The following is a 9,425-nucleotide window of genomic DNA, read 5'->3' as shown; positions in this document are numbered from 1 at the left end:
TAAGTTTAACCTTCGCCGTAGGTCGTGAGTACTTTAGTAACAGTCCGGACTTTAATTGCGAATATCTCGAAAACTAGGTGGAATTCTGTAATGAGCTTTTGGAAATGCCTCAAACACCTAAAAATCTATTATCTCCTAAACCCGCATTAAAATTGATTGACAGGTAATTAAATAAACAAAGGTCAAACATCGACTATCTTCGCAGCACGTCGTGAGTACTTATGTAACCATACTTCTAACAGTGTAATGTGACTTTCTGGTTCTCTTTCTGAGAAGAGTTCTGATCTATTTCAAGATGGCTCAAGGAACAAGCAGCGAACTCGAGCGGGAGTTTGAGAACCGCGGGTATTTTTTTCTTGTACATCCTTTTTATTTATTTTTCTTTTTTTTCTTTCCTGTTCTTTTTGTATCGTGTGTGTGTGTGTGTGTGTGTGTGTGTGTGTGTGTGCCTACGTTTGTGTGAGTTGTGGTTGTGCCTTGTTCTTGTTTTGTTTACCCGTGCATGTTTTTCCTTCTTTGAGAAGTATGGTTACATTGGTACTCACGACGTGCTGCAAAGAATGTTTTTAGCGACCTACGGCGAAGGTTAATCTACAAATGTGTCTCTTTGTGGAAGGGTCATGTATTGGCTGCAGTTTATGTCCCCCAAATATAAAGTGATTCAATCAAGAGATGTAGAAGTTATTAACATTTTTGTGGCTTGCATTTTTTGGGGGTCACCCTGTACTTGGCTTCAAAAGTCCCGCGACAAAACTTTTATTAGTAACGTGTATTTGTTTCACGGCTGAAGATGTCTTCACTTTACATTGTTAACGATTCTCAAACAATAACCATTGTACACATTGTATTTTGTAGATATAGATATATGTGTATTTTAAACAATACAGGCCAGTCATGAAGCATGTTTCTTTGACTACATGATTGTATAACGTGTATACTTATGAATTGATTTTCTGTGTGTGTGTGTGTGTGTGTGTGTGTGTGTGTGTGTGTGTGTGTGTGTGTGTGTGTGTGTGTGTGTGTGTGTGTTTGCGTGTGTGTTTGCGTGTGTTTGCGTGCGTGTGTGTGTGTGTGTGTGTGTGTGTGTTGCGGTTATGAAACACATTGAAATAAAAGAAAAGACAAGGAGAAACAATTTAAATAAGATCAAACTAAATGAGATTTTGAAAACTAACAAGTTACAAATGCGCAAATCAAATTAGTCATGACACCAATAGAAACTTTTCTAAGCCGATTAGTCTACCTTCCGTTTAACGAACGATCTACAATGAGGGGAATTTTAAAATTAAAACAAGAGGCGAAGCCTTCAAGTAACACAAACTCAATCACTTCGTCACACATACACACACTCACACACACACACACACACACACACACACACAGTAAGCGGCATAGGTGACACTGTGCAAGAAAGCGAGACACTAGATCTAGATCTGAATGGCCGATTTCGAAGAAAAAACTAGTCTCGGCCCGCTCAAAATAACAATGACCGAGACTTTCAGTAATTCCTTCGCGTGACGTCTAACCCTCTTACGTCATAATGTGACGTCTTCAAATGTTGTGACGTCTTCAAATGTTAAAGTTTCTACCACAGACATACATACATACATACATACATACGCACGCACGCACGCACGCACGCACAGACAGACAAAAGTTAGCATCGCATAGGCTACACTTACGTGAGCCAAAAACCCACTATATGTCATTCTTAACCTTCGCCGGTGGTCGTGGGTCCGTGTGGACCCAGAAATGTGTTCAATAGACCTTTTTCACTTAAATTTTGGCGCATGCGCTGTGAAGTTTAATGTCAGATCTACCGGAACTAGGGGGCAAAAGGAAAAATCGCCAACGAGGCTTGGTGCAAAGTAAAGTGCGGAGACGACGAGGCAAATTGTTGTGTTTACAACTGCAAGTGCAACAGTGGAATGAAGAAAGAGAAATACGGTGGACAGAATTTGTCATTGCATGGCTTTCCGATGGGTGCAAGTGCGAAGGCGCAACAGCGAAGGACGCGATGGGTGCAAGCAATCCGACGACAGGGGTTTGTCGTGCCATTGAAAAGTCTGCTCGCGTCACTTCGTGTCTGGCAATGGCACGGCTATCAACGATGCCAACTCCGTTGACTTCGTACCCACCCTTAATCTTGGATTTGAGAGAACATCAAGAACAAGTGACTCTAGCAGAAGGACAAGGCACTATACTGGTCGGAGACGTGACTTTGTCCGCTGAAGACCGACAACAAGCAAGCGGTTTTGCTCCCACCCCCCCCCCCCCCCCCCCCCCCAGTGTCAACGCTGAAAATATCATCGGATCTGGAAGAGACTCAGAGCCAAGTAAGCTTTGTTTGTTTTTATCAATTTATGATCTGCTGACTTCAATTAATTGTCTTCCTACATCAGTGTATAAGAAATTTAAAATGAATCGGAAGCCCAAAACGGATGCATAGGAAGGGTCATGAAACAGATTCAAGATTTTAGAAAACAAACAAACAAGATCTAGACATATGTCGACAAGCCGCGTGCATTCAATCAACCGACTCTTGAATGGAGAAGATTAAGGAGGTTACTTGATACAGATAGTGATGCAGTTTTCAAGACATCGATAAAGCTCATGCTGAATCATTCTTTTTATTCCCAGAAATGTACCATTGAATTGATGTAACAACAACAATAGCACTAGATTTCTACAATTTTGATTTTGCATAGAACACTCCGAAATAATTTCCGGGGAGCATCTCCCGCACCCCTAAGTTTTTTTCAATTTCAGGAGTTATTTCCCTCATGTATTTTCATGCTTAAATGCTGTGAGTGTGATGCATGTGTAATCTGATAACAAGATCATTGATGCTAATTATATTGCTAATGTATACATTTGATTTTGTATTTACAGAAGCAGCCATTCCTTTGCCCTCCGCATCTAGTGAGAGCTTAGGACCAAGGCCAGATCATGCCTTTGCAAAGAGGGACACGACTACCTGTGAGGGTATTGTTATTGGAACACAGACTACCTCAAGTTGGCAGAGCTGCAGATGACAATTACATAACAGGCCTCTGTGATTAATCGTCTGACTGAAGATGTTTCTGGCTTGAAGAAAGACAACATGAAGCTGAAGGAGAACATACGTTCTTTTTCTGTTGATTCTCTACTGAAAAATGACACTGCAGTATGGTTTTACACATATGGTGATCTTTCGGTATGCATGTACCTACTTCGTAAAAAAGGCAGGTCTACATTACTGGGTTGATGAGCTGCCAAAGGCCACATCACTCCAAAGAGCAAGAAGCTTATTTTGTCATGTAATGGTTTATATAATTTACTCTGGTACTGTATAGAATAAAGGGCCCATTATCAATCAAATCTCTGGTCTGGTCCGAGTTTGTTTCATAAATGATTGTATGTGAGCTTACGAACATAACGATTTCCACTTTAAATAAATGCGATCAAGATAATTAGGTAGACAACATCTTTGTTTTATGGCTTCAAATTGTCTCCCTTGTACCGACACTTTAGTACACAATTTGTGCATTCACTTGAGTTATTTCTTAAAGAAAATTACCCCCCAAAATTATTCAAAACAGTCTTTGACATATCTACAGTTTAATTAAAAGAAAAACTGTATTTTATTTTAAGTGATAAATAAATATAGACAAATCTTGGGACTGTGCACAAACTGATCGGCTTGAACTCAAAAGTCGCAACCAAGAATCTTCTGCAACTTTTGAGTTCAAGTCTGTCAGCTTGTGCACGGTCCCACAATCAGTTCAATAAGAATTTTCCTTGATATAGCCTGAAAAAAAAGTAAGTAACAAATTTTGTACAAACAAATTTGTTCAAGGGAGACAATTGGAATCATGTTTTTTTAAATCAGTGAATTGCATTATAATTTCCTCAAAAAAATAACAAATAACTGTGAAATAAATTGAAAAAAAAGTGCTAACATTAGATCGATGTGTATGACAAGGAATTTCTATGTTTGCTGATTTAGTTGTCCGGTAATGACTTTTTCATTCACGGGGCTTCTAAATTCACTCGCTCAAACGCTCATGTCGACACCAACATTCACACACGCCCATATCGGCACATTCATAAGGGATGGTGACAACACGCTCTTGAACAACAAACATGGCACAAAACGAATGAACTGAAAATGTCAAACATTTCGCTATTGAATCAAAATCATCAGTAAAACATCTCACAAAATACCTCCTTGCCATTCCGATATTGAAGAAGAACACAGTCCGGCATTACACACACTACACTTTCATCACTGAGAATCGCTGTTCACAACACATGTCCTCGGCTCTGATACGTTCTCCGAATAATACACGAAAGTCCTGGATGATGGTATAGTCCATACGAAGCCGAAACACTTCTTACTATCCTCTGACACAAGTTCTTATCAGCTTCCACAATCTTCTGAGTCGTCCGGGGAAACTTGTCTTGTCTTGAAGCATACCTGAAAATGATTTTTTTTTTTTTACTTGACACTGAAGCAAATCTTATGCTGGGTAAAAATGCTAAAACAAGTTGCGCCAGTCTGTCAAACTCACATGTATAACGATACTGAACGCAGTACATTTCACAAGGACAATGCTTAGCTGAAAACCAGCATCCACGTCGAATAAGGTAAGTGGCAACCCAGCATAGCGCAGTAGCAAAACTGTCCCACAGGAAATCTCGCTTCCCTGTGTTTGAAAAAAAAATATATGTTTAACTTTCTAAGCTTGTAGCCCTGAAAGTCAAAAAAATTATGCACTAGCCTCTAGCTAGTGATTCTGAAAACGTACCAGCCAGAGAGCAAATTTTACGAACCAAACCAACAATTTGATTCAGCATCTTCACTCGCATTTGGCGAGTAGATGGACACTTCTACTCACCAGTTGCATGCTTCTACTCACTATGGCGAGTAAAATACTTGCCACTTTCAGGGCTGGTTTGTTTCTAACCTAAACATAATGTTGTAGTTTTCCAGAAATTGCTCTACACACAAACATACACCACCGCCCTCGTCTCTTGACTAAATGTAAAATGCATAGTTTTTTGATGATGCACTTTCTAAATATCACTGTTTCTCTTTCCCCAGTCTTGTAGCTGTTGTAGTTAACAAGCTCTATATTTTAACTTTGAGACTTCTGTTCTGAAAAAAATAGATCACACTCTGATGTAAACCTCTAGGTAACGCAACCCTAATTTCCTTAATATTAATTATTATACAAACTTACTTACCAATTTGTATGTCATCGAGAGCAGCTGGTGCAGTTTTCTTGGCAGCATGCCCCTTCCACATACATTTGTAGTGTGTACAAGTTTTGTCTGCTGGCACAGTGTCGATTCCTTCAGCCATGTAGTGTGAAGCAGCAACAAGTGTGACAGCCACATGGTTGCAAGACTGTCCTTTCTGGGTAAAAACAACAACACACAATCAAATTCCGTTTGTGTCATCTTGATTTTCCTTAGCCTGCTAATAATAATTAACTTTATCTTTCCTAGGAATTCCTACAGAGTGCTTGTAAGCGCATGCTATTGATATCTATAAAATATATACCGGCTCAGAATGGAATGTGATCTTACTGCAGTGATAACCTTCATTGACAAGAGGATTCACAAACTCATGTGTACACACATTAAATAAAACTCCGCACTCAGGTACCTGGTATATTGAACATGCCTAGCCAACATGGCATGGTCTCCTGGAGATACTGATTGAAATTACATAAACATGCTGCTCATAACTTTGTCAAAAAAGACAGCTTTTGCATGCAGACATTTTCAGTAGAGAATTATGAATCTCTGTGTTTTTATTATTATTATGGTGAGCTTATATAGCGCGAACCACAATTAACTGTGCTCTCCGCGCTTTACATACTAATTTCTGCCGTGTGAAATGGAATTTTTTACAGACAGACAGACAAACAAACATTTTTTACACACAATATATAACGCATTCACATCGACCAGCAAACCTCAAGCCTGTTAGGCGAAACTTTACCTTTCACGGCCTTTATTCCAAGTCACACGGGTATTTTGATGGACATTTTTATCTATGCCTATACAATTTTGCCAGGAAAGACCCTTTTGTCAATCGTGGGATATTTAACGTGCACACCACGTTTGTCAGTTTGTGTGCCATGCATTATATGACTGAGTATGAAAACTGATTGTGTAAGATACCAAGTAACGCAGCCATCAAGTTAATCCCACAAAACATACAAGGCCAACAACACTTACCCAGCAATACACTCGCAGTAGGCTCCAAGTGCCTGTCCGGTCAGCGTCACTACAGCATACTCTTCGTTGCGAGTCTGCTTCATTGACGTCAGCACACTCGCTCTGAGTCTGATCACCACAGTTGCTTACTAGCTGTTGTGCCATGCAGAAAGACATTGTATGCACACAGTATGTCTATCGTTTACCCCAAGGTTTCGCATTCTTTGCGCTGGATGCGTCGTATAACTTGTCGAACGTAGACGCAGTAGTATCAGTAAGAAAGTTGATCCAGAGATCTGTAGATCTGTGGTCGATCACCTCTGCTTCGCTTATGCAGGGGAAGTTCGCCAAGTCTTTCGTCCATATACCACCAATAGCCGTTTCAAACCATACCTTCGTGCATGTCCTTGACTTTTTGTTCATGATTTTGAACAAGATAATCCGTTTTCTTGCAGAATTTCTCAAAGTAATCCTCTGGCAATAGTACTTCGAGCACCGAAAGTGAAAGAGGTATTTCAGGCGAGGCATCTATTGCCCCCTAGTTCCGGTTATCAGAGAGAGGCTGCCGTGCCCTAAAAATCTGATTGGTCGAAACGCTGGGGGCAAAGGTTATACGAAAAAGGTCTATTCTACATTATTATCAACCCAAATAGGTGGGACACTTCCGTCTCAACTCGGAACGATCTCCAGTAACAGACGCTGATAACGATACAGCTATCTGCTCGCTCCTAAGCCACTCCCCCAGCCTGTATGTCTACACACTGGCACCAATTAAACCTCCAACTGAGCTGTTAACCCGTGGTTTGTAAAAATGTAAAAAAAATATTGTACAAATTACGTCGAACCTAAATCCGCGATTTGTAAAAAAAAAATAAAAAAATAAAAATAAAAATAAAATTCTCTATTCAGCCTATTGTCCCATCGCTGAGAAATTCGGATCGCTTCCTCCCAGTGGAAAGCTAGCAGCAACAGAGTCGCGCTACCCCAAAGTCAAGGGATCCATTAGATTTGTTTTTCTTTCTTTTTCCATTTCGTTATTTTCCTTCATCGCTGGCGAATTCGGATCGCTTCCTCCCAGTGAAAAGTTAGCAGCAACAGAGTCGCGCTTGTGGTCCAAGTTGTGGAAATTTCCAAGTTGTGGAATGTGTCCAAGTTGTGGTATGTGTCCAAGTTGTGGTATGTGTCCAATATGTGCAATGTTGTGGTATATGTCCAAGATGTGGAATGTGTTCAAGATGTGGTATGTGTCCAAGTTGTGGTATGTGTCCAAGTTGTGGTATGTGTCCAAGATGTGGAATGTGTTCAATATGTGGTATGTGTCCAAGATGTGGAATGTGTCCAAGATGTGGTATGTGTCCAAGTTGTGGTATGTGTCCAAGATGTGGTATGTGTCCAAGTTGTGGTATGTGTCCAAGATGTGGTATGTGTCCAAGATGTGGTATGTGTCCAAGATGTGGAATGTGTCCAAGTTGTGGTATGTGTTTAAGTAGTGGTATGTGTCCAAGTTGTGGTATGTGTCCAAGTTGTGGTATGTGTCAAAGATGTGGTATGTGGCCAAGTTGTGGTATGTGTCCAAGTTGTGGTATGTGTCCAAGATGTGGTATGTGTCCAAGTTGTGGTATGTGACCAAGTTGTGGTATGTGTCAAAGACGTGGTAATATCGTCATGTGTCCAAGTTTTGGTATGTGTCCAAGTTGTGGTGTGTGTCAAAGACGTGGTAATATCGTCATGTGTCCAAGTTGTGGTAATTGACCAATTTGTGGAATGTGATGGAACAATAAAGAAACGGAGAAAAAAAATCAAATAGATTCACGGTGACTTTCGGGTAGCGAGACTGTTGTTTTCTAGCTTTTCACTCGAAGGAAGCAACCCAAATTTCCCAGCGATGGGACATTAAAGAAAAGGAAGAAAAATCCCAAAGATCTCCCTTGACTTTGGGGTATCGCGACTCTGTTGCTGCTAGCTTTCCACTGGGAGGAAGTGATCCGAATTTCCCAGCGACGGGACAATCTAGTAATGATATGGAGAAAGAAAACAAAATCAACGGAGTCGCGCTACCCCAAAAGTCAAGGGATTTTGTTTTTGTGCCTTGACTTTTGGGATGACAAGAAGATATCGGGAACATTAACGTGATTTGTAAAAAAAATGATTACAAATCACGGGGCGCGCAGACCCTTGATTTTAACTCCCAGGCTCAAAACTGTAAGGTTCAGCAGCTAAAGTTGCTTCTATGAATACGGCTTCTGACGTCATCGAAAATGTTACCCAGAATTCACCACTTCCGTACTCTCGCGGACGTTCGAGATACAATGGCCGCCAGATCGGAACGCGAAAACGCTTCGCTTCAGCCACGAAATTCGTCGGATTATGACCTAAACGATTCCGAAATAAACTAAACCCTGTGAGGGAAGGTGAGAAAACAATTTCCTACGGCATGCATATGTCTGGTCAACCCAAGTCACGCCAAAACGCAAATAAACGCGTTTTTGACACACAAAAAATTGCCTTTTGGGGTCCTTTAATACACAAACTTGCCACGTTGTGGAAGGGTCATGCATAAGCTAAAATGAATGTATACCAAAACTGAAGTTATTCGGCTAACAGATGTAGCACGGCTGTTCACAGGGCTTCCTTCCTGCTACCATAGCTGCAGGCTATCTTTAGCACACATCCTTTCCCCCCAGCAGAGATAACACAGCAGCTAGAAGCTCTCTCTTTGCATAGCTGCAGCTGTTGGTAGCCAAACTATTCTCTCTGCTGGGCTAATTTTAACTCACTCTAAAACACAAGCTAGGAACAGCCGTGGTAGATGTAATTAGCATTTTTGTGGGTCACCCTGTAATATATATAGGTTACACACTCCGAGTTCTGATTATCTTGCATATCGTCAGTGTTCAAAACAAACCTCGTAACCACCATTTTTCTGATTTTCGTTTTTTTGCATCATTGAAATCGTAATTTTTTTACCTACCTTCTGAAACAAAAATCAAATAAATATATTGCCTAATTAGTTAATTAAGCTGCTGTAAACAAACCTCATAACTCAAAACCGTTTGCGCGGGCTTTCAACTTTACCACTTAAGGGATTTTACGAGGTTTTCTCGGAAAGCGGTGGTAATTTACAAACCTCGTATTGGCTTTTACGAGGTTTTCGTGAACTGTTTTGGTGGGAAATTGATCAAAACATCCGGGTTACGAGGTTTACGTCTACACGA

At 40.6% G+C, this 9,425-nt stretch overlaps 2 long non-coding RNA genes across 2 annotated transcripts in view; one reads left to right on the top strand and one right to left on the bottom strand.

Annotated features, from left to right (window-relative positions):
* The window catches only part of LOC138950679 (uncharacterized), a 363,039-nt gene extending 362,104 nt beyond the window's left edge, over positions 1–935 (top strand). Inside the window, exon 2 of the long non-coding RNA XR_011450769.1 lies at positions 5–935. This is a non-coding gene — a long non-coding RNA (uncharacterized lncRNA). The remainder of the gene's footprint in view (positions 1–4) is intronic.
* Positions 936–4,422: 3,487 nt separating this feature from the next.
* On the bottom strand, positions 4,423–6,725 carry LOC138949803 (uncharacterized). Its single transcript, XR_011450459.1, has 3 exons — positions 6,232–6,725; positions 5,226–5,401; positions 4,423–4,459 (listed from the first exon to the last, which is right to left on the bottom strand). It is a non-coding gene; the product is annotated as an uncharacterized lncRNA (long non-coding RNA).
* Between the last annotated feature and the right edge of the window lie 2,700 nt (positions 6,726–9,425).

Source organism: Littorina saxatilis, linkage group LG16 (genome assembly GCF_037325665.1).
Source record: "Littorina saxatilis isolate snail1 linkage group LG16, US_GU_Lsax_2.0, whole genome shotgun sequence".
Taxonomy (NCBI): Eukaryota; Metazoa; Mollusca; class Gastropoda; order Littorinimorpha; family Littorinidae; genus Littorina; species Littorina saxatilis.
The sequence above is the reverse complement of the archived record's forward strand: the minus strand, read 5'-3'. Positions and strand labels throughout refer to the sequence as shown.